This window comes from Oncorhynchus tshawytscha, linkage group LG03 (assembly GCF_018296145.1).
Source record: "Oncorhynchus tshawytscha isolate Ot180627B linkage group LG03, Otsh_v2.0, whole genome shotgun sequence".
Classification (NCBI taxonomy): Eukaryota; Metazoa; Chordata; class Actinopteri; order Salmoniformes; family Salmonidae; genus Oncorhynchus; species Oncorhynchus tshawytscha.
Genome location: NC_056431.1, coordinates 39,456,431 through 39,482,349, shown reverse-complemented (window position 1 = coordinate 39,482,349; position 25,919 = coordinate 39,456,431). Strand labels below are relative to the sequence as shown.

Here is a 25,919-nt window from a genome sequence, read left to right as displayed (position 1 = left end):
TCATGTTCCTTTCCTAGTGGGATGGGATTGTCTGCTGTTCGCGGCCCTATGAGGGCACGAGATGAAGAAAAAGATGCCAGCCGAAGAAGAGAGCGGGGACGACCCATCGCCTGTGTGGCCCGGAAGCAACCGGCCAACCAACCTGTATCTATGGGTCCGGAGTCGGAGGTGGCGCCAGAACCCGACCCCCCCTAGGGAACCACTGGGGGAGGAGCCCAGCCTCCCCCTCCTCGATTTCGAGGGGCCAGTTGGGACACTCGCTGGGAACCAACTGAGGGGACAATTTGGGACGGCCCAGTGGGAGGATCCGAACTTGAAATCCGCCGCAGCCCAAGTGAAAGTGGAGGATGGACAGCTATTTCCAGGGGTGAGTGACTGGCGATACCCCCTTGTATCAGGTGTCGCACCAAAAAGGGGAACTTCGAGAGGTATTGTTGCTTCCCTGACGGTACATTCACGTGTTGGGGGCGCACCTGGGAATAGAGAAGACCCGGAAGACTACTGTCGCAGCTGCCCGGAGTGTCAACTCACTTCCCGAGCACACTTCCGAAACCCACTGGTCCCCCTACCAATCATCGGGGTGCCCTTTGAACGCATCGCCATGGACATAGTGGGACCCCTGGTAAAAATAGCATGAGGACACCGGTACATCCTGGTGATAGTAGATTATGCCACCAGATATCCCGAGGCCATTCCCCCATGGGCGGCGGTATCCAAGGGAATCTAAAATGCTCAAACAAATGCTGCGGAAGGTCATCAAGCAGGATGTGAAGAACTGGGACCAGCTACTACCCCACCATGTTCTCAATCTGAGAAGTCCTCTACTGGGTTTTCCCCTTTCGAACTCCTCTATGGGAGGAGGCCATGCGCCCTACTGGACCTAGCCAAGGAGGTGGGGGAAGCCCAAACGACCCCATTACGCAGCGTGGTAGAGCACGTGGAGACGATGAGGGAGCGGTTGGCAGCTATATGGCCAGTCGTGAGGGAATATATGGAGAAGGCCCAACGTGCCCAAGCCCAGGTCTACAATCGGGGAGCCCAGCCCTGAGAATTCCAGGTGGGAGACAGGGTGTTGGTCTTAATCCCCATGGCCGAAAGTAAGTTCCTGGCAACATGGCATGTGCCATAGGAGGTGATCGAGAAGTTGGGACCTGGCAATTACCGCGTACGGCAACCGGGGAGACGGAAACCCCAACAGATTTACCACGTGAACCTGTTGAAGAAGTGGCATGAGGGGACAGCCTTGGCCTTGTTGTGGTCGGGACCCAGGACGCCAATGGTACCAGTGGTGGTCCCGAGCAATGAGGACCTCGACACCGTCCAGAAGCAAGAGCTCAAACCTGATGGGTCATTTCGTGGGACGTATTGACTGAAAGTTCACAAGTAACAAGTAATGACATCATTGTGCACCAATGATATGACCGCTGTTTCGTTGATTGACTGTATTTTAACCCAATGACCACTGATCGTCTTGAAATCTAGCTGGGTAGATAGCCAATGAGCTGAGGTAAACAGCAATATGTATTGTTTATGTGTTGGAAGACCAACCCATGTAGTCAACTCCGGCGTAAAGAGGGTCATTCGCCATTGAAGTTTCATACCGGAAGGAGCAACGCATGTCACGCACAGCGTTGTTTTGGTAAAGCGCATCTTCAGCTGTTTATATATCGATCATTATGGCTACTAAGTCAGGGAAAGCTAAATCTAAGTCTAGATATACAGATGTACACACAATTTGAGAAGAAATTGATTTGGAAAATGAGACAGAGATTGTTGGAGGACGATTCATTTAGCGATTCCCAAATGGAGGAATATTTTTTTGAACGGAGAGGACATCATTTTGGACTGGTAAGTTTTTCTCATGCCAATGCCGTTGATTGAAATTAATAATATAAAATATTATTTGTGAAATGAAATAGCCTATTTGAGGCTGTTGAGGGGAGGGCAGGCCCACAACAATGGCCAAAGGGAAATGGAGACAGTAGATACAGCTGGTCTGTTGTAATATAATAAAGACAGTAGATCTAGCTGGTCTGTCATAATATAAATGAGACAGTAGATCTAGCAGGTCTATAATAATATATTCAACCTTATGTTCCCTGTACTCTATATATGTCTGTTTATTATACCTGTTGATACAGGGCTCATATGTGAAACTATTCTAACTGAACATTTTCTTTCACAGTGACACTGACTCCGAATGGGAGCCCCCAGTGCCAAGGTGTCGATCCCTCACTGAAGCTGGTTCATCCAGCTCCTGCCACAAGTCGTGTTCATCTGCTCAAATGTATTTCTGCAGGCATGGATGTGCCTCAGAGCCAAAAGGGCACAGCATGGAGGCGTTGCTGTGTTCTTTGCAAAATGAAGTCCCCCATCACCTGCACCACATGCTTGGTGACCCTCTGCTTTACAGCAGAAAGAGACTGCTATGGCACCTGGCATCAGCAGCACAATATTGTGTAGAGGACTGAGGGTCCTCCAAATACTGAAAGTGTTATTTGTTTTCATGTTTTTTCTCCATGTTTTATTTTTGGGTGGGGGTGTGTTAGAATACCATTTTGGTACTTTGTATTTAGTTATTCCATACAAAATGTATAACTTCACCAATTTGGCCACTTGGGTACATTTGGGCTACTTGTGTGGGACACCTGGGTGACTTCATGATAAATGTCATGTAGCACACTCATTTTGGAAGTTATCATTCTGAAACTTTGCACAAGTACTGGTGCCCTCTTCTGTTTGTCATTGAAATTGTCCCCATCATCCTATCTGAATGTTTGTTTTGTCTTGTTCATTTTAAAGATGATGATACAACAACAAAAATGAAAAAAAATGTCATTGTATTATCTAAACCAGATCTATTGTGTTATATTCTCCTACATTCAATTCACATTTACACAAACTTCAGAGTGTTTTCTTTCAAATGAAATCAAGAATATGCATATCCTTGGTTCTGAGCCTGAGCTACAGGCAGTTAGATTTGGGTATGTCTTCAGGCGGAAATTGAAAAAAGTAGGGGGGTAGCTGGAAGAGGTAAATGAAGGTGAAATAAAAAATATATATAAAATAAAAAATATTAAGGCACATGAAAGTTCACATATTCGAGAAGGCATTTCTGCCCAAAAATGCATTTCTGCCCAAAAATGCATTTTGAAGAAAAAAAAAGTTCAAAATGCTTCTTCTGTTAAAGTCGTGTCTTGTGACATATGCCTAGTTTCCTGAATCAGGTCACATTTGCAGAAATTGTCCCCTTGGTGGTATTGGGGGAAATGTCCCTTCAGGTTAAGGCAGGCTAGCATGTTTGCCTGACTCCTTAAATCACTCCTTTTATTAACTGTGAGGACTTTGCCAAGAACTTGTTGATGAGTGATGAACGTTCAAACCTGCATTTGCAGTGTGCTCCTGGGGAAAGCCATAAAACACTTTGCCAACAAGCGCCAGACCCTCAGATAGGTGTTGATGTCTGTTATCTACCCCCCCCAACTACTGTACTACCAATGCTATCATATCCAATCATTCCAAATCTACCTGAATTGCCTATGGGTTATAACGGTTAGGGGTCAATGTGGAATTAGGTTACTCAATTTTGGAATGTGGCATAGAGAACATCTAGGGAGAACCTTGCTTGCAAATCCATTAACCTCCACTATCCTCCAAGATTTTCTATTTGTAGGAGATGTTCACAAGGTCCCTAGGGGTTTAACTGCCTGCTTGGGATGTTCAAAGATCCCCAGTCTGGAAAAGCCATCCATGACGTGGTACAAGGCGTTCTTTAGTGTCACTTTCTTCAGATTTATACTTGTCTCTAGTCCCAACACCCCATAAGCGCAACCTCGTCTGATTTGTTTTTCCGTGTTTAGCTAATGTTTGCCAAACGTTACTTTGGAGAGTTTACGCTGTGTTGGGAAGCCAAATATTGTGCTTTGCACACTGGACGTTACAGCTTATGGGTGGTTTCACATAGTGGAGGCTCCTCAGAGGAGGAAGGGGAGGACCATCCTCAGTGAATTTCATAAAAATATATTTTGAAGCATTTAAAAATGTATCCTTTTTAGATAGAACTATACTAAATATAATCACATATCATCAAGTAATTGATTAAAACACACTATTTTGCAATGAAGGTCTGCAGTAGCCTCAACAGCTCTCTGTAGGGTAGCACCATTGTGTAACTGCTTACTGTGTCATTAAGTTTGCTGATGACACCACCTTGATCAGCCTGTTGCATGATGATGAGGAACTCCATGGCCCGGTCCTAAATGACTTTGCAGAGTGGTGTGACCAATCACACTTGGTCCTCAATACCAACAAGACCAAAGAGATGTACATAGACTTCAGGAAGCGTACAACACCTACCTCTGCAACATCTATCAGAGGTCAGAACATAGAGATTGTAGAGGAATACACATATCTGTGTTTCCTCTTGGACAATAAGCTTCAGTGGAGTAAATGTACAGACCAAATCTACAAAGAGTCAACAGAGACTGTACTTTCTCAAAAAGCGGGGACTTTTTGACTGTACTACTGACTTTGTTTTACAAATCTTTCATTGAGAGTATTTAAACTTTTTTATGTTTGTTTGTTTGGCAATGCCACTGTCAGCCAAATAAATATATTGAGAAGGATTATCACCACAGCAAGCAATGTACTTGGAGTCAAACATACAGGCCTGGATGAGATCTTTAAGGTCAGGGCGCTCCACAAGGCTCTCATCATAAAATGAGAGACCATGCTCTTCCAATGGCCAGTAAAAGGGCATACTCAATTCTACTTCCCTCTACTCCATACATTTTCCCTGACAACCCAATGTACTCGTAACATTTTGAATGCTTAGCAGGACAAGACAATTGTGAAATTCACGCATTTATCAAGATAACATGTGGTTATCCCTACTGCCTATGGTCTGGAGGACTCACAACACACAAATGCATATTTTGTAAATAATGTGTGGATGTTGGAGTGTGCTCTTGGCTCTCTGTAAAAATGGTGAAAAAAGTAGGGGGTAGCTGGGGGGTAGCTGGAAAATGGTGACGTCTGCTTTGCTTAATATATGGAATTTGAAATGATTTATGCTTTTGAGACTTCAGCCTATTTTAGCAATTGCATTTGATATGAAGAGAGCGCCTGGCAGCTGACGCCTGCTCGGGACGTGAACCTACAACACTTTGCTTTGGAAGTCCATGGAGTGTGGCGCTCATTGTCGTGCATCATAAACATCAGGTGCCCAATTGGCATGGGGAGAGACTAAACAAGACGTAACAGTGCCCAGCTTCATTCACTTTCACCCCCTTGTCTCTGGTTGGAGGTCCCCAGAGTGCTTGTTACAGCTGAGGAGAAACTCCTATCAGAGATTTTAATTAGATCAATTTAATTACAGAACCAAGTCACACTCCGCGCAGTGCCCACCTGGTTGTTTGGCATGACGGGTGCCAAAGTGAGTTTTCACTTTCCACTTCAAAGAGAAGGGTGTTTCTCTCTTTTTAAACCACTTATTGCAGTAGTCACAGAGCAGGGATTTAGGGTGTCTTCATAACTTTTAATTACATTATTTCTGCTGCATCCAGTTTTACCCCGTCTCCAAGTTCCAATCAACGGATCGAAAATAATCAAACAATAAGCTGTACATTGGTAGTGATGACGATACTGGTCACTGACAAATGGAGGATACACCACTGAGGAGACGGGTGAACATGGCTTCCTGGTGGGAAGTTGGGTGTGCTTGTTCCTGTGAACATCCCATGGCATTCTGGTCTAGCCTATACTCCATAATGAAACAAATTCTAGTAATCGCTTTTGAGTGTGGACTATATTATGCATACTGGATGGACTGGTTACCTTATGCTACGCTCCAAATTATCCATGAGTCTGGGAGAGAATGTATGGGCCAAGGAGAAGCTGTTGGCTGATTGTGCAGGGTGGTTAAACCTACAATTATAGTGAATTTGATTTTGAATAGACGAGTAATAGAGCTTTTTATCCTCATAATTAATAGGCTGACACGTGAACCTTTTTAGCTACAGAATATCTCACCACCGTGTGTTTCCATCTCCTCTCTCTATTCCTTTCTCGAGCATGTCAACCGTTTAATAAAATGTTTGTTGTGAAAACCTGTTACTATCGATGTTCTGGAACAGATTTCACTTGGTTAACCAAATTAAGCTGGGTAGCTGCAGGAGCAGGTTTGGAGAGCCCATGGCATACAGAGTTTGTGCGGAATATCACCTGTCATGCAGGTATGTTCAAATAGTGATTTATGGATGGAGTGAAATAACCGGAGTAGCTTAACCTGCATTATGGAAAAATGAACCAGCTGGAAGGCAGCAACCATTTGCTATTCAAATGATATATTTTTTCCTCCTGTTCCTGCCCATTTGATAATAGGCCATTCTAAATTGAAACAAGTTTTAAATATTATACTGAACAAAAATATAAACGCAACATGTAAAGTGTTGGTCTCATGTTTCATGAACTGAAGTAAATTATCCAAGAAATGTTCCATATGCACAAAAATATTTTCTCTCAAATCTTGTGCACATTTGATTTAGATTCCTGTTAGTAGGTATTTATCCTTTGCCAAAATAAGACATCCACCTGGTGTGGTATATCAAGAAGCTGATTAAGCAGCATGACCATTACACGGGTACACCTTTGTGCTGGGGACAATAAAAGGCCACTCTAAAATTAGCAGTTTTGTTACGCAGCACAATGCCACAGATGTCTCAGGTTTTGAGGGAACGTGCAATTGGCACGCTGACTGCAGGAATGTCCACCAGAGCTGTTGCCAGAGAATTGAATGTTCATTTCTCTACCATAAGCCCTCTCGAACATCATTTTATAGAATTTGGCAGTATGTCCAACTTGGCTCAAAACTGCAGACCACGTGTAACCACGCCAGCACAGCAACTCCACATTCAGCTTCTTCACCTGCAGGATCGTCTGAGACCAGCCACCCGGACAGCTGATGAAACTGTTGGTTTGCGCAACCAAAGATTTTCTGCACAAACTGTCAGAAACCTTCTAAGGGAAGCTCATCGGTGTGCTCCTCATCCTCACCAGGGTCTTGACCTGACTGCAATTTGGCATGGTAACCGACTTCAGTGAGCAAATGCTCCTTTGATGACCACTGGCATGCTGGAGAAGAATGCTCTTCACGGATGAATCCCAGTTTCAACTGTACCGGGCAGATGGCAGCGTGTATGCAGTCATATGGGCAAGCGGTTTGCTGATGTCAATGTTGTGAACAGAGTGCCCCAGTGGGGTTATGGTATGGGCAGGCATAAGCTATGGACAACAAAAACAATAATATTTTATCGATGGCCATTATTTAAAAAAAAATGTATACCCCATTTTCTCCCAAATTTCATGGTATTCAATTGGTAGTTACATTCTTATCTCATTGCTGCAACTCCTGTACGGACTCAGGAGAGGCGAAGGTTCGAGAGCTGTGTGTCCTCCGAAACACAACCCAACCAAGCCACACTGCTTCTTGACACAATGCCCACTTAACCCGGAAGCCAGCCACACCAATGCGTCGGAGGAAACACTGTGCCCATAGCGACCGTGTGCAATGTGCCCGGCCCACCACAGGAGTCGCTAGTGCGAGATGGGACAAGGACATCCCTGCCAGCCAAACCCTATACTAACCGGGACGACGCTGGGCCAATTGTGCACTGCCCCATGGGTCTCCCGGTCGTGGCTGGCTGCGACAGCAGCTGGACTCGACCCAGAATCTCTAGTGGCACAGCTAGCACTGGGATGCAGTGCCTTAGCCCACTGCGCCACTCTGGAGGCCCATTGATGGCAAATTTGAATGAATAGCGATACCGTGACAAGTTCGTGAAGCCCATTGTTGTGCCATTCATCCGCCGCCATCACCTCATGTTTCAGCAAGATAATGCACAGCCCCATGTAGCAAGGATCTGTACACAGTTCCTGGAAGCTGAAAATGTCCTAGTTCTTCCATGGCCTGCATGGATCGACGTGTACGAAAGCGTGTTCCAGTTCCCGTCAATATCCAGCAACTTCGCACAGCCATTGAAGAGGAGTGGGACAACATTCCACAGGCCACAATCAACAGCCTGATCAACTCTATGCAAAGGAGATGTCGCACTGCATCAGGCAAATGGTTGTGCTACAGGCTTTGGTTTTTCCGATTTATATTTTGAGGTTGGACGTTAACAAATGGGGCGCACTGATTGGTGTCACCACATTAAGGTTACACCTGTGCTGGCTTGTCTATCTCGTTAGTCGAAGGTGTTTCACCTGTACTGGCCCAGGTGATATTTAAGTGTCTGGCACAGTGCTTCAGTTGTCTTGAGAGATGTGGAGGGTTAACACCTTTTAGTTGACTCTCCCTATACAAAACAATCTTCAATCAGATTTCCCCTGTTTTGCACCAACTTTTGGTTTACTTTCTGTCTAAAGTTTGGTGTGGGTTTTCATTTTGTTTGCCTCTTTTATGGCAAATTTAATGGCCGCTCATGGTGGGTGTCTTTTAGGTTCCAGTTGTTATTGTTAGTCAACTTTCTGTTTTGTTTTGGTTGTTAGTGATCGTTAGTTCCCCCTTCGGTTTGAGCAACAATTTTTGGTTTCTTGCTAGGGAACGTACAGTGTTTTTTTTGACTGGTTTTCTGCCCACGCCCATGTATCTGTGACCAACAGATTCATTTCTGTATTCCCAGTTATGTGAAATCCATAGAATAGGGCCAATTTAATTAAATTGACTGATTTCCTGATATGAACTGCAACTGTAATGGTTGCATTTATATTTTTTAAAGTGTAAAGACCAGATTAAATTGATAATAGTGAAAATATGATCACTTCATGAGAGAACAATGAGCGCAGCCTGAGGCAAGGAACAGAGCACAAGCTTTTTTTGTGACCTTCTCAAATCATCAATAGCTTATAGTTGCATCACGCAGCCCATATGTTTTGATTTCTAAAACACTCTAAGGTTTGGATCATTCACAACTAACCCTGCCAAATAACTCTAAATCTAAAATATAGGACCTGTTAAAAAATGATAACTTTTACGCTTAACATGCGCACTCACTCCGGAATGGGAAAAATATCCTTTCTATTTTATTCAGCTAAGTCCAATTATATTCTTCTTACTATAAAATAATATCAATTTAATGTCACGGGACTGATAAGCATAAACAAGATGACACCGACTGAGAGGGCCTTCTCGCTTCTAGTTCTTAGGAAACATTGCATTATTTCGTTTTTTTAATATATTATTTCTTATATCGTTAGCCCAGAAAATGTTATGCGTTATTACATACACTACCGTTCAGAAGTTTGGGGTCACTTCAAAATTTCCTTTTATTTTCTTAAAGAAAATCATATTTTTTGTCCATTTAAATAACATCAAATTGTTCAGAAATACAGTGTAGACATTGTTAATATTGTAAATTGTTATTGTAGCTGAAAACGGCAGATTTTTTAAATGGAATATCTACATAGTTGTATAGAGGCCCATTATCAGAAACCGTCACTCCTGTGGGAGTAGGGAGTAGTACACAACATGTAGGAGATCTTACGTTTCTTGTCAATTTCTCGCATGGAATACCTAAGAATGCAAAGGTAACTGAACTAAATGACTATTGCCCCATAGCACTCACTTCTGTTGTCATGAAGTGCCTTGAGAGACTAGTCAAGGATCATATCACTGCCACCTTACCTCTCACCCTAGACCCACTTCAATTTGCTTATCGCCCCAATAGGTCCACAGACGATGCAATCGCCATGACACTGCACACTGCCCTATCCCATCTGGACAAGAGGAATACCTATGTAAGAATGCTGTTCATTGACTATAGCTCAGCATTCAACACCCTAGTACCCTCCAAGCTTATAATTAAGCTCGAGGCCCTGGGTCTGAACACTGCCCTGTGCAATTGGGTCATGGACTTCCTGACGGGCTGCCCCATGGCAGTGAAGGTATGAAACAGCACCTCCGCTTTGGTGATCCTTAAAACTGAGGCCCCACAAGGGTGCGTTCTCAGCCCCCTCCAGTACTCCCTGTTCACCCATGACTGCGTGGACAAGCACGCCTGGAAAGCTTCAAGTTCCTCGGCGTACACATCACTGAAAAACTGAAATGGTCCACCCACACAGACTGTATGGTGAAGAACGCGCAACAGCGCCTCTTCAACCTCAGGAGGCTGAAGAAATTTGGCTTGTCATCTAAAATCCTCACAAACTTTTTCAAATGCCCAATTGAGAGCATCCTGTCGGGCTGTGTCAATGCCTGGTATGGCAACTGCACCAACCACAACTGCAGGGCTCTCCAGAGGATGGTGCGGTCTTCACAATGCATCACTGTGGGCAAACTACCTGCCCTCCAGGACACCCACAGCACCCAATGTCACAGGAAGGCCAAAAAGATCATCAAGGATAACAACCACCCGAGCCACTGCCTGTTCACTCCACTATCATCCAGAAGGCGAGGCCAGTACAGGTGCATCAAAGCGGGGACTGAGAGACTGAAAAACAGCTTCTACCTTATAGCCATCACTAGCACAGAGAGGCTGCTGCCTATATACACAGACTTGAAATCATTGGCCACTTTACTAAATGGAACACTAATCAGTTTAATATTATCACTAATAATGTTTATATATCTTGCATTACTCACCTCATATGTATATACTTCGTTCTATACTATTCTACTGTATCAGTCTATGCCGCTCTGAGATTGCCCGTCCACATATTTATATATTAATTCCATTCCTTACTTAGATTTGTGTGTATTGGATATATGTTGTGAAATTGTTAGATATTACTTGTTAGATATTGCTGCCCTGTCGGAACTAGAAGCACAAGCATTTCACTACACCCGCAATATGATCTGCCAAACAGGTGTATGTGACCAATAACATTTGATTTGTCTGCTAAAGTAACAAGCCTACAGCCTATGGCATGGAGCATAGCTAGACAGCATGCATTAGGCCAACTCAACTCTGAAAAACATTTTCTTCATATCATAACGTTTCTTTAAACCTGCCTAAAATTATTTAATGGATTTATTGTGATGGTATATATTAAATTTATTTATTCGACTTAAAAGTATATGTTCCAAAGTCGAGCATCAGTGGCTTGTATGCGCACAGTGAACACATGTTTTTAGAAATGTTTACACATTTATTACAAATGTAATACTGAAATATCTAATTTACATAAATGATTATTATTTGACCCTGTGTCACGCCCTGGCCTTAGTTATCTTTGTTTTCTTTATTATTTTGGTTAGGTCAGGGTGTGACATGGGGGATTTATGTGTTTTGTCTGGTCTAGGGGTTTTGTATGTTTATGGGGCTGTGTCCTTTCTAGGTAGTTTTGTATGTCTACAGTTGCCTAGATTGGTTCTCAATTAGAGGCAGCTGTCTGTCGTTGTCTCTGATTGGGAACCACATTTAGGCAGCCATGTTCTTTGGGTATTTTGTGGGTGATTGTCTTCTGTCTTTGTGTCATTGCACCAGATAGGACTGTTTCGGTTTTCACTTTTGTTGTTTTGTATTTTGTAGTGTTCTCGTTTATCGTCGATGTTGAACACCAACCACGCTGCATTTTGGTCCTCCGTTACATCCTGCTGGTCATCTATAAACATTTGAACATCTTGAAGAACAATCTGGCCTTAATGGCCTCGTACATTTATAATCTCCACCCGGCAAAGCCAGAAGAGGACTGGGGAAGAGCTTTGCATACCTGGATTGTACAATATTTACACATTATTATAATTATTTAAAAAATTATTCTAGCTCTGTCAAGTTGGCTTTTGATCATTGCTAGACAGACATTTTCAAGTCTTGCTATAGATTTTCAAGCCAATTCAAGTCCAAACTGTAACTAGACTTGATAAGCACATTTTTACTCCTGAACTTATTTAGGCTTGCCATAACAAAGCGGTTGATTACATATTGACTCAAGAGATGTCAGCTTTTCATTTATAATTCATTTGTAAACATTTGTAAAAACATAATTTCACTTTGACATTGTGTGTGTGTGTGTGTGTGGTGTGTGTGTGTAGGCCAGTGACACATCTACATTTAATCAATTTAATATAGGCTGTAACACAACAAAATGTGGAAAACGTTAAGGGGTGTCAATACTTTCTGAAGGCACTAAAAGCACAACCAAATTGCAATGGAAAATCAATGTTTTTGGTTTAGGCATTTGGGTGACAACTAATTTTGCTTTCAACCATTTAAAAGCACAACAACATTCTAATGTTGCGTTTATCACTGTGCAATGCGTTAATCACTGTGCTTAAACTAATAGAAGAACCATATTACCTGGATAGCAGTTGAGATTACATTAAATGTACATCAATGCTGTTTGAGATTTTACACAGATTATTACAGCAATTGTGAAGAGCTCCACAGACTTGCGATGACCTATAGACGGGTTGGTTGTTTAGCAACAAAAACTATGCACGCGCAACCGTGGGGCAAAACAGGTGAGGTTGGCTAAGATTGTTGACATGTATGCTATATTTCGCCTCCAATATTTATTAAAAACATAAATACATTTGAACAATGACCACTTGTTGTCTCAAATAAATCGTTATAGTTGTTGGTTAGCTAGCTAGTGAATTTTGCAATATTAACATTAACATGAAATCAGTCAACACCTCAAAACAAGACATGGTATTAATAGCAAGATTAAACAAGCTGAAACAAGCCACTTACGATTCCACACATGGCAGTTTCTTGTCATTCTTGCTATCAATCTGCCCATCCAGAATCACAACAACAATCTGACTTCTGCTCCATGGAAGGGCACACATCATTTTCGTGAAGTTGTCAGCCAACCCATCTATGCATTCTATCTTGAACATGCACACTTTATATGATTACATATGAAGAAATGCATACTTACATTAACTTCAGTGTGGCCATGGATGCGTTACTCATTTCAAATTAATAATTGATATGTTGGATTCACGTCTCAATCTCAACCAAAAATCCAAGTTAAAGAATAGGTCTAAATCTAACATCAAATGCTCTTTAAATAAAGTTTGATTTGATTGAGTCCTGTTCTTTAATTGAGATTTTAGGTTGTGTTGGAGATGTCAATCAAACATATCAAATACACATTTGTAGACAAACTCGAATTAAAGTCAGACTAAAGCTAAAAACCCAACAGAAGCGGGCGGGTGTAGCAATCAGAGCGAGGCGGTTGGAAAGAACTAGACAGGCAGAACATTGTCTGTATATTTGTAGGATAGTCCATATCTCCAATCATCTTTGCTGACTACTCTACTACCACATATCTACAATACAAAATCCACGTTTGTATGTGCCTGTGTGTGTCTCTTCACAGTCCCTGCTGTTCCATAAGGTGTATTTAAAAAAAAATATATGTTTCTTAAATCTGATTCTACTGCTTGCATCAGTTACCTGATGTGGAATAGAATTCCATGTAGCCGTGGCTCTATGTAGCACTGTACGCTACCCATAGTCTGTTCTGGACTTGGGGATTGTGAAGACACCTCTGGTGGCATGGGGGTATGCATGGGTATCCGAGCTGTGTGCTTGTAGTTTAAACAGACAGCTGGTGCATTCAGCATGTCAATAACGTACGCTAACCCAATTTCGTGTAAATGTGCGCAACCGTGACATTCAAACAAGGCTGCAAAGAAAACGAATGGGACTCCAGCGACTGTGTTGACATCAAATTCTGGGGTGTGAACTACGTTTCTATTCAAGCGTTGATTGACATGATAATAGCTCTCTAGTATTGGAGAAAAGTTGAAAAAACTGACGTGACGTGTCATGGTGTAATGTACAGCACCCATAAAGCAACTAATTCTGTCTTACAGCTTCTCTCCACCAGGTGTAGCTCTTCTCTCAAAACAAGAAAGGGCCAGGGACAGGGTAAAGGGGGGATACCTAGTCATTTTTTTGCATCATCACTGCAAGCTATCATGACTCTCAAAAGCCTCTGTTTAATTCTGAAGATCACTTTAGCACCGCCCTAAAAACCCATTTCAAATTCGACACAAACCTTCATATAGGAATGCAATGACACATTATATAAACTCTTTATAGTGTTTTATTGACATTTTAGAGGAGATAAGGTGACAAGTCGGACAGATCAAGTGAAAAAGGCAGTTTCCCCACACGACATCTCTCCTTCTCACTATCACGCAATAGATTTCGCTTTCCCACCAGCCATTTTTAAAAAGACCCGACAGAGCTCATTGCCCTCTTGAATCATGGAGAGATGGGCATCATGAAGGTCTCATCATTGATTTTGTTGGAAAGGGGAGACATTTTGCTTTACAATGGTATTGATATTACAGTTGATCTGGAAGTATTATGTTTTTTTTGGGACCAGCGCGATGTAAAAACAAAGTCAGTTCAAGTTAAATGAAACTAACAAGAAATAAGACAAAAGAACAGAAAACTTGAGCGTGCATAACTATTCACCGCCCCACGTTTTGCAGCAATTACAGCTGCAAGTCTCTTGGGGTATGTCTCTATAATCTTGGCACATCTAGCCAATGGGATTTTTGCCCATTCTTCAAGGCACAACTGCTCCAGCTCCTTCAAGTTGGATGGGTTCTGCTAGTGTACAGCAATCTTTAAGTCATACCACAGATTCTCAGTTGGATTGAGGTCTGGGCTTTGACTAGGCCATTCCAAGACATTTAAATGTTTCCCCTTAAACCACTCAAGTGTTGCCTTAGCAGTATGCTTAGGGTCGTTGTCCTGCTGGAAGGTAAACATCCATCCCAGTCTCAAATCTCTGAAAGACAAACAGGTTTCCCTCAAGAATTTCCCTATATTTAGCACCACCCATCATTCCTTCAATTCTGAACAGTTTCCCAGTCCCTGCCAATGAAAAACATCCCCACAGCATGATGCTGCCACCACCATGCTTCACTGGGGGATGGTGGGATAGGGTTCTCGGGGTGATGAGAGGTGTTGGGTTTGTGCCAGACATAGCGTTTTCTTTGATGGCCAAAAAACTACATTTTAGTCTCATCTGACCAGTGTATCTTCTTCCATATGTTTGGGGAGTCTCCCATATGCCTTTTGGCGAACACCAAATGGGTTTGCTTATCTGTTTCTTCTTTAAGCAATGGCATTTTTTTCTGGACACTCTTCCGTAAAGCCCAGCTCTGTGGAGTGTACGGCTTGAAGTGGTCCTATAGACAGATACACCAATCTCCGCTGTGGAGCTTGCAGCTCCTTCAGGGTTATTTTTGGTCTCTTTGTTGCCTCCCTGATTAATGCTCTCCTTGCCTGGTCTGTGAGTTTTGGTGGACGGCCCTCTCTTGGCAGGTTTGTTGTGCCATATTCTTTCCATTTTTTAATAATGGATTTAATGGTGCTCAGTGGGATGTTCAATTTTTCTGATATTTTTTTATAACCCAACCCTGATCTGTACTTCTCCACAACTTTGTCCCTGACCTGTTTGGAGAGCTCCTTGGTCTTCATAGTGCCGCTTGCTTGGTGGTACCCCTTGCTTAGTGGTGTTGCAGACTCTGGGGCCTTTCAGAACAGGTGTGTATATATACTGAGATTAGGTGACACTTAAATAAAGTCCATCTGTGTGCATTCTAACTAATTATGTGACGTCTGTAGGTAATTGGTTGCACCATATCTTATTTAGGGGCTTCAAAGCAAAGGGGTGAATACATATGCACACACCACTTTTCAGTGTTTAATTTATAGCATTTTTGAAACAAGTCATTTTTTTCGCTTCACCAATTTGAACTATTTTGAGTATGTGCATTGCATGAAATCCAAATAAAAATCGATTTAAATTACAGGTTGTAATGCAACAAAATAGGAAAAACGCCAAGGGGGATGAATACTTTTGCAAGGCACTGTACTTGCTTAATTAATTAGATTAATATTATGGTGTTTCTATTCCATGAAAAATGAAAAACCCTCTGGGAGTCTGTTAGGACGGAACGGAAAATATGGCACTGTACAACGTGACGGTCAGCAGTACAGTACTGTGCTATGTAGCTAAAGAATCCCTGTGTCGTGGGGATGGGAGACCAGGGTTCAATTCCCCAATGGAGAGGAAGGAGTACGCTGTCCTTGTAAATAAGAATTTGTTCTTAACTGATTCCATATGTGTTATTTCATAGTTGTGATGTCTTCACTATTATTCTACAATGTAGAAAATAGTACAAATTAAGAAAAATCCTGTAATGAGTCGATGTGCCCAAACTTTTGACTGGTACTTGCTTAATTAATTTGTTTAATATTATGTTTCTATTCCATGAAAAAAACAAAAACCCTCTTGGTAAAAACGCCCTCGGTGCTCACAGTGGACGTTCGGGCCAAGGAGTAGGGTTGATTTGAACGTTCTAGCCTTACAACGGCAGTCAAGCACCCAAGCTAACATTGGCTAGCCTGCTAGCTACTTCCAGACACAAATGAGACCACTGACCATTTTACTCGCCCTAGCAGAGCTAGTTAAACCGTTTGTGTTAACCAGAGCGTTGGTGACTAACTGTGCTCCTGGAAACAATTTCATTACCCTTTTTTGCCGATGTTTACTGACACTGGCCATATTCAATGGGTGTTGAGCTCTCATCAATTCATTTTTCTGCACTCTGGTACAGTCAGATGAGAGTGCTCTGAAATCGGAGTAGATAGCCAGAGCTAATTTACAAAAGCACCCAAATGTCCATTGAGAACGCACAACGACTATGCCATTTAGCTAAGCTAAGAATGATGGGAATAATCAAGTCCATAAACGTTGGGTAGTTTGTTAATATACTGTCAAGTTTGATGTATAACTACTAACGTTTCGTAGATAGCTAAAATACAGGTACATACTGCTGTAATGATATTCTATGTGGTTCGTAAGGACAGCGTAGCTAATAAATTGTCAGCCACCATAACATGTACAGTCGATGCTGGACTTTGGGCAAGAAGTTTGAGGGTTCGAAACCTGCTCCCTGCTTGTTTAATTTAAAATTGTGCACAATTATCAGTTTATTATTTGGTTTATATTGCCCTTTCATTTTCAGTTAGAGACACAGTAGTGCACTGGGACCTAAAAGCATAGTCAGTGCTCTAACTCCCCCTTGGTCGTTAGACTATTCTTTACTGGAGGTTGAATTGTCTATTGTTCAGCTATTAGCCCCCCTCCCCAACTTGCAACAAATGGATGTATTTTTGTCGAGAGCAAAACTTTTATATTTAGCTACGAATGCCTGTTCTCACCATTTTCAGTTGAATTCATCTAACTTTCTTTCATGACAACTCATAAACAGGCCATGTCCTATTTGTTTCATAGTCGATATATAATCATATTTCATGACACTGTAACGGTCAGTTTTTTTTCAGAGGGATGAAAGAACACAATATGTCTGTCAGGGAATGATATTCTGTTATGTCAGATGAAGAGTTAGACCAGAAAGTCAGGGCCATTAAGGCAAGGATGCCCCATCCGGGCTTTAGAATGATCAAAGGAAGGCTCCAAGCAATTGGGCAATCGTGTATAATGGCGAAGAGTTAGGGAGTCTCTGCAGTGTGTAGATGGTACAGGTATCTTTGCATATTTCCCATCACCTAATGAACAACCACAATACCAGTCTGGTGTTAAGCTTTCTGTGCTGTACTGACATATCCTGAAAATGGCATCTGCTGGTTTAGATTGAAGGTTCATATCTCAGTTATTGTTTTCATATCTACAAAAAATAAGCTATTTCCTATACTTTCAGAATGCGAGCTGATCAAGGGGGTCGATGCGAGCTGATCAAGGGGGTCAAAAATGTAGATGTATGTTCACTGTCCGAGGAACAGGCCATAGAAGCTTTCTTGCTGGCAATGGTGTCCATAACCAGAGGTAATTCTACTGCTCTGTGTTCTTTTTCTCTTTTCCTCTCTGCCTGCCTTGTTGTACATGGAACCTGTCTCACATGCATTAATTTAAAAAAACCTTAAGATGTCCGCTGCTCATTTTCAGATTTACACCACATAAACACTCAGCTATTTTCACTGAACTATCAAGCCCCTGTTGCTTCCACATTTATCGTCACCAATACAGATTTGTTTCTTTTGAGCATTCCAGATTCAGCAGGTGGAGGACCTGCTTTATCAGGAGGATAATCTGGAATCTGGAAACACTGACAATGGGGTCATTGTTCCTGACATCCCATGCCTCCTGTCTACTGAGACTCTTGCTGTGCTGCAACGTCAAGTGAACCCTACCACTGACTCCTCATCTTTTGGTCAGGACATATACATGCATGCTCTTCGATTAGTTATGAGTCTCCAGCCTTTTTAGGTGCAGTTCTCCCACACTATGTAGGATGTTGTTTTCGCATCAGTGCCACTCATGATAATGGCAAACATTTGTATTTTTTGGAGGAGGGTGAAAGGATAGTAGGCCCAGCTGTCAAAGTGAGAGAGTAGGCTATTATGGACAGAACAGGTACTTTTGTGTAGTCTATTTCTTGTGAGGTTGTCTGTCCTCAGATACGGAGAGCTGTGAAAGCCTGTCTGCAGATTAAGAGGTCCCAATGAAGAGCAGCGGTTCTCAGTTCTGGTCCTGGGGACTCAAAGGGGTGCACATTTTTGTTTTTGCCTTAGCACTACACAGCTGATTCAAATGATCAAGTCATCATCAAGCTTCAAGTGGTATTTATGTATTCATTTGTGACACTATCCTTGATACGATCCTGCTATTGTCACATGCTGCACATGTATCTATCCATCCGATGTTATCATGATTTGTTATCAGGGATATTATACTTATACAGGAAGTATTATTACAGAGATGCTTTACATTGCTTTACATTGAAATACAGATAGAGATGTAGTCGTCCCAGAGTTAAAGATCCAAGGTCAGTTTTGCATTTCACCTCCTGATGATTATGATGACTGACCGTGTTAGCATGATTTAAGCTTTGTTTTTTTAAAATTCTATCAATCTGTCTCTCGTCTGCAGGTATGTTTTGATGTGAGAGAGGAAGCCAGTCCCGTCATCGCCACCTCACCCGCTCTTATGATAACCTTCGGGCCGACTGGGAGCCCAAGGCTGGTTAGGAGTTACTGCAAGAGACACTGTGTAATTGTGATGAACTGAGAGAATATTAGGGTAGCACTGTAATTCATTAATCATATGCTCTTTCCTGCTCCTCTGTTTTACCTCTCTCCCCACCTCCTCTTTCTTCCTCTTTTTTTATAATGCACGCCATATGTGCATTGAAGTACAGATTGAACTTGTATTTGTAATATGACATTACAATTATAATATTTATAATGCATGTATAATGATTTTATAACACCTGGACAATGAACTTTCAATAAAGTGTTTCACATTCTCCACTGGTTGAAATTAAGTATGTCATTAAAATACTACACCTATCCTGTGTCCTCAGATTAATGGAGATGAAAGGAGTTTGATATGCATAGGTGTATTTCTATATATATGAATTACAAATCAGACTTTACATAAATCCTGTTTCTAGTCTATTGCATAGTTACAATGTGTAATCATTGATGTCCCAGGAGCAGGAGTGGAAAAACACTGTTGAAGTGTATAATTGTAATACATACATGCAGAGACAGCATCATTCAAAGAATAGAGTATGATACACCTGGTATTGGATATGACTGACAAAGAATGTCTCAGAGATTCATACCTGAACCACACCTTTATTTGCCAAGGAAGAGTACATGATCAGTGAAAATATTCAATGTACAGGCTACAATGTGGGCATCTCATGCATGGTAATAACTACAGTACATGTACAGTATATAGGACTTGCATTCTTGGCACAATCCACAATCCATATGCTTCATTAATGCCATTCAGAGTTGAAGTCATTACAACAACTATGATAGCTGAGGTTCATAGATAGGTTCTGAACTAATATTCATACCAAACGTTTTAGAGTCCATACACAGATCAGCTACATACTGTAGCTAGCTACACATCCATAGGCATACAGTTATTTTTATCCTGCACTACACAATAAGCAAACAAATAGTTAGCTAGCTATGTTACTTCATCTGTATTGCATGGAAAATATAAGAAAGGCAAGCTAACACAATAGTACATTCAATTTGCACTAAATGCTTTAGCTAGCTAGATTCTTTGCATACACTGTATCACAAGACACCAACCTGGTTTGCTGGTTTTCTCAGGAGCCTCTGAAACATTAAACAACACGAATTACAAATTCACACTCATCTCATAACACTAGCTAGCTAGCTGGCTATTGTTAGCTAGTCAGCTAACTTGCTAAATAGCAAAACTTGGAAATGAAAGGTCTCCAATCACCTTGCTAGGAGCACTTGGGGGGCAAAGCAGCGCCGTCTTCACGGTTCAGCAGAATCCTTACAAGAAATGATTAGGTGCAGGCAGCGATCGGTTGAAGAGCATACATTTAGTTTTACTTTGGAGGCCACGGAAGGAGAGTTGTATGGCATTGAAGCTTGTCTGGAGGGTTGTTAACACAGTGTCTAAAGAAGGGCCAGAAGTATTCAGAATGGTGTCATCTGCGTAGAGGTGGATGAGAGATTCACCAGCAGCAAGAGCGATATCATTGATGTATACAGAGAAGCGAGTCGGACCAAGAATTGAATCCTGTGGCACCCCCATAGAGACTGCCAGCGGCCCAGACAACAGGCCCTCCGATTTGACACACTGAACTCTATCAGAGAAGTAGTTGGTGAACCAGGCGAGGCAATCATTTGAGAAACCAAGGCTGCTGATGAGGATGTGGTGATTGACAGAGTCTAAAGCTTTGGCCAGATCAATGAATTCAGCTACACAGTATTGTTTCTTATCAATGGCGGTTAAGATATCGTTTAGGACCTTGAGTGTGGCTGAGGTGCACCTATGACCAGCTCTGAAACCAGATTGCGTAGCGGAGAAGGCATGGTGCGATTCGAAATGGTCGGTAATCTGTTTGTTGACTTGGCCTTCGAAGACCTTAGAAAGGCAGGGTAGGATAGATATATGTCTGTAGCAGTTTGGGTCAAGAGTGTCCCCCCCTTTGAAGAAGGGGATGACCGCAGCTGGTTTCTAATCTTTGGGAATCCCAGACGACACAAAAGAGAGGTTGAACAGGCTAGTAATAGGGGTTGCAAGAATTTCGGCAGATAATTTTAGAAAGAAAGGGTCCAGATTGTCTAGCCCGGCTGATTTGTAGGGGTTCAGATTATGCAGCTCTTTCAGAACATCAGCTGACTGAATTTGGGAGAAGGAGAAATGGGAAGGCTTGGGTGAGTTGCTGTGGGGGATGCCGTGCTGTTGACCGGGGTAGGGGTAGCCAGGTGGAAAGCATGAAGAAAAATGCTTATTGAAATTCTCAATTATAGTGGATTTATTGGTGGTGACAGTGTTTCCTATCCTCAGTGCAGTGGGCAGCTGGGAGAAGATGTTCTTATTCTCCATGGACTTTAAAATGTCCCAGAACCTTTTTGAGTTAGTGTTGCAGGAAGCAAATTTCTCCTTGGCTTTTCTAACTGCCTGTGTATATTGGTTTCTAGCTTCCCTGAAAAGTTGCATTTCACGGGGCTGTTCGATGCTAATGCAGAACGCCATAGGATGCTTTTGTGTTGGTTAAGGGCAGTCAGGTCTGGAGAGGACCAAGGGCTATATCTGTTCCTGGTTCTAAATGTATTGAATGGGGCATGCTTATTTAAGATGGTGAGGAAGGCATTTAAAAAAACAGGCATCCTCTACCGACGGGATGAGGTCGATATCCTTCCAGGATACCCCGGCCAGGTCGATTAGAAAGGCCTGCTCGCTGAAGTGTTTCAGGGAGCGTTTGACAGTGATGAGTGGAGGTCGTTTGACCGCTGACCCATTACGGATGCAGGCAATGAGGCAGTGATCGCTGAGATCTTGTTTGAAAACAGCAGAGGTGTATTTAGAGGGCAAGTTGGTTAAGATGATATCTATGAGGGTGCCCGTGTTTACGGCTTTTTGTGTGAGATTGAGGGCATCAAGCTTAGATTGTAGGATGGCTTGGGTGTTAATAAGCATGTTCCAGTTTAGGTCGCCTAGCAGCATGAGCTCTGAAGATAGATGGGGGGCAATCAGTTCACATATGTGTCCAGAGCACAGCTGGGGGCAGAGGGTGGTCTATAGCAGGCGCCAACAGTGAGAGACTTGTTTTTAGAGAGGTGGATTTTTAAAAGTAGAAGTTCAAATTGTTTGGGTATAGACAAAACTCTGGGACAGAACTCTGCAGGCTATCTCTGCAGTAGATTGCAACACCACCCCCTTTGGCCGTTCTATCTTGTCTTAAAATGTTGTCGTTAGGGATGAAGACTTCAGAATTTTTGGTGGTCTTCTTAAGCCAGGATTCAGACACGGCTAGAACATCCGGGTTGGCAGAGAGGGCTAAAGCAGTGAATAAAACAAACTTAGGGAGGAGGCTTCTAATGTTAACATGCATGAAACCAAGGCTATTACGATTACAGAAGTCATCAAAAGAGAGCGCCTGGGGAATAGGAGTGGAGCTAGGCACTGCAGGGCCTGGATTTACCTCTACATCACCAGAGGAACAGAGGAGGAGTAGGATAAGGGTACGGCTAAAAGCTATGAGAATTGGTCGTCTAGAATGTCCGGAACAGAGTAAAATGAGGTTTCTGGGGGCGATAAAATAGCTTCAAGGTATAATGTACAGACAAAGTTATGGTAGGATGTGAATACAGTGGAGGTAAACCTAGGTATTGAGTGATGATGAGAGAGATATTGTCTCTAGAAACATAATTGAAACCAGGTGATGTCATCGCATGTGTGGGTGATGGAACTGAAAGTTTGGATAAGGTATAATGAGCAGCGCTAGTGGCTCTACACTGAAATAAACCAATAAACACTAACCAGAACAGCAATGGACAAGGCATATTTACATTAAGGAGAGGCATGCTTAGTCGAGTGATCATAAGGGTCCAGTTAGTAGTGAGATTGGTTGGGATAACGGCGAATCAGACAGCTAGCCGGGCCATCAGTAGCAAACTAGCATAGGATGGATGTCTGTTATTAGCCACCTCGTGCGTTTCCATTGGTAGATTAGTGGGGTTCCGTGTGGTAGAGGGGATCCAATTGGCAAAATAGATATAGATATAGTGACCCAAGAAAAATTGTCCGATAGACCTATTCAGATAGCAGCTGATAAGACAGCTAACGATTAGCGGGCTGCAGATGGGCGTTCAGGTAACGTCGCAACGGAGGGGCCAGTTGGATAACTCCCTCGGGCAGATAACGTCGGTAGTCCAGTCATGAAGGCCTGGTGGGGCTCCGCATCGGCAGTAAAATGGGTCCGGATAGGTTATTGTAGCCCAGGAGTGGCTGATGGAACTCTTTAGCTGGCTAGCTCCGGAATAATTGATGTTTGCTCCGGGATCGACATAAGCCAATAGTAACATGGATAGCAGCTAGCTAGCTGTGAGATCCAGGTGTAAATGTCCAGAGCTTTCGCTTGAAATATATGATATGGAGAGAAAAATAGGTCCGATATGTTCTGGTCTGAGTCACGTTGTACAAAACTGGCAATAGCTTTTCGAGCTAAAGGATAGCTGATGACCATCAACCGTGGTTACCTGAATACTAACGTTTCTGGTTAGCTTCTGGCTAGCTTCTGGTTAGCTTCTGGCTAGCTTCTGGTTAGCTTCTGGCTAGCGGATTTCAGATTTGAGGTAAATAATATTTATTTTTAAATTGGTGAGACGGGTTGCAGGAGAGTGTTTTGAAGTTGAGTTGTTGGAAAATAAAATATATAAAAGATGCTGTATACTTCTGGCCCTTCTTTGGACACTGTGTTAACAACCCTCCAGACAAGCTTCAATGCCAAATATACAGTGGGGCAAAAAAGTATTTAGTCAGCCACCAATTGTGCAAGTTCTCCCACTTAAAAAGATGAGAGAGGGGCGGAGCTAGCATGTTGGAGTGAACGGCTGTGCGAGAGAGGCTCCTGCAACTTTTTTGTGAAATAATCTAATTTAACCTACTTTATGGCACTTTTTACAACAATACAAGATTGTAACTTTTTTTCTTTCTAATACAAGATTGTAACTTTTTATATGAAAATGCCGACCAAAGGACAATAAATCCACAGCGGAGGCCTACTCCCCACTAAACAACGAGACAGACATGGCGGGAAGCACATGCAACAACGTGACACTTACAGAACTTACCCGGGATTTGGGGGAGCTACGTGTTGCTATAGCTGAGGATCTTAAGGCCACTATTGCTGAACTGGACACCAAAATCGAGAGCATCATTCGAACGGTCGCTTCGCATGGCCAGAGTATTGTGGACCTTGAGAAAGCTTCTGAATTCAACGCTGGTAGGATCGACGAGTTAGAGAAGCTATGCACGTCATTGCAGGATACTGTGCAGAGGCTTTCTGTGAAAGTGGTGGACCTGGAGGGCCGATCCAGACGTAATAACCTTCGCGTTGTTGGTCTGGCAGAGGGGGTAGAGGCGGGCTCTCGCCCCACCGACTTCTTCGCCAAGCTATTGAAGGATGCAATGGGATCGGATGTTTTGGATTCGGATCCCCAGCTGGACCGCGCACATCGCTCCCTTGTCCCAGTGCCTGGACCGGGCCAACGTCCTCGCCCAGTAATCATCTGTTGTCACAGTTTCAAGACCAAGGATCCTGCTTATCCTGCGTGAAGCTCGAATGAGGGGCAACCTGTCACGGAAAGGGCATCCATTCCGTGTCTATGAGGATTATGCGCCCGATGTGGCAAAGCATCGCGCCGACTACAGAGATGTCATGACCAAACTCTACAAACTCCATCTTCGCCCAGCCTTACTCTTCCCTGCAACACTAAGAATTACCCCGCCTTCCGGTGAGAAGATTTGGCTCTCCTCGGTTTTGGACGCAGAGAAGTTTATCCGGGGATATACACCAATCCCCCGTACAGGTTAGAGTGCCTTGTTATTGCGTGTTAGGGTCTGCTCAAGGACTCGAATCCATACTATTCCATATTGGGTGAAAACGTATTAAACGGGCTCAACAAGGGCTACCGAACATGTAAGACGCTGAGCAGACCAATGAATGGCGGTCAGAGCTCTCATTTAACGTTAAATTCACTTTCATCCCGGGTGTGCTCAGAGCGATGCATATTTTTTACTTCAAGGTTTGATCACTGACTCCTTCGGACGGATATACTTATATTCCCACACTTTTGTTTTGTTTCGTTATTTATTTTACAATCCTTACATTATTCTTACTACCATACCATTTATTTATTGCTTGCGGGGGACTGGGGGTGATGGTTGGGAGGGGGCAGACACCTGGTTAGCAAGTTGATGTTTTGTGCCGTTCTGCCTTTGTCTGGCAACTAGAGTCCCACCAGCCCTCTGTGTGCGTACATATAATTACTATTTGTACTTTATTACTATTTTCTCTTAGCATTTTAGTATTATGTATGTGTATATTTTAAATCAGTGTAGATTGTTATTCTGGGGTATGAATGTGTGTATGTGTATGTGTGCATATGGATGTATATACATATTCTTTAAATATATATTTTTATATATAATTTTTTTGTGTGGGTATGTATACATACATGTATATGTATGTATATAGGTGTGTATGTATTTATATTTATGTATATGTGTGTATGTATGTATGTGTGTGTATGTATAGATATATGTATATATGTATATGTGTGTATGTGTGTATGTATGTATGTATGTATGTATGTATGTATGTATGTATGTATGTATGTATGTATGTATGTATGTATGTATGTATGTATGTATGTATGTATGTACGTGTGTACATGTGTATGTGTATGTATATATATATGTATGCATATATTTTTCTTTCTTTCTTATTAAACATGTTTTTTTATGGGGGGAACGTTTAATTTAACAAATCCTTGTTCCGATCTCATGACCCACAGTATGTAAAGGCACGGCTGACTATTTCGGTTGCGGATGGTTTATTTTTTGACCGGCAGTGC

At 42.4% G+C, this 25,919-nt stretch overlaps 1 long non-coding RNA gene across 1 annotated transcript in view; it reads left to right on the top strand.

Moving 5' to 3' along the window:
- The window catches only part of LOC112235218, a 43,729-nt gene extending 24,368 nt beyond the window's left edge, over nucleotides 1–19,361 (top strand). The window contains exons 2-3 of the long non-coding RNA XR_002951016.2: nucleotides 17,699–17,823; nucleotides 18,049–19,361. This is a non-coding gene — a long non-coding RNA (uncharacterized LOC112235218). The remainder of the gene's footprint in view (nucleotides 1–17,698; nucleotides 17,824–18,048) is intronic.
- Nucleotides 19,362–25,919: the final 6,558 nt, after the last annotated feature.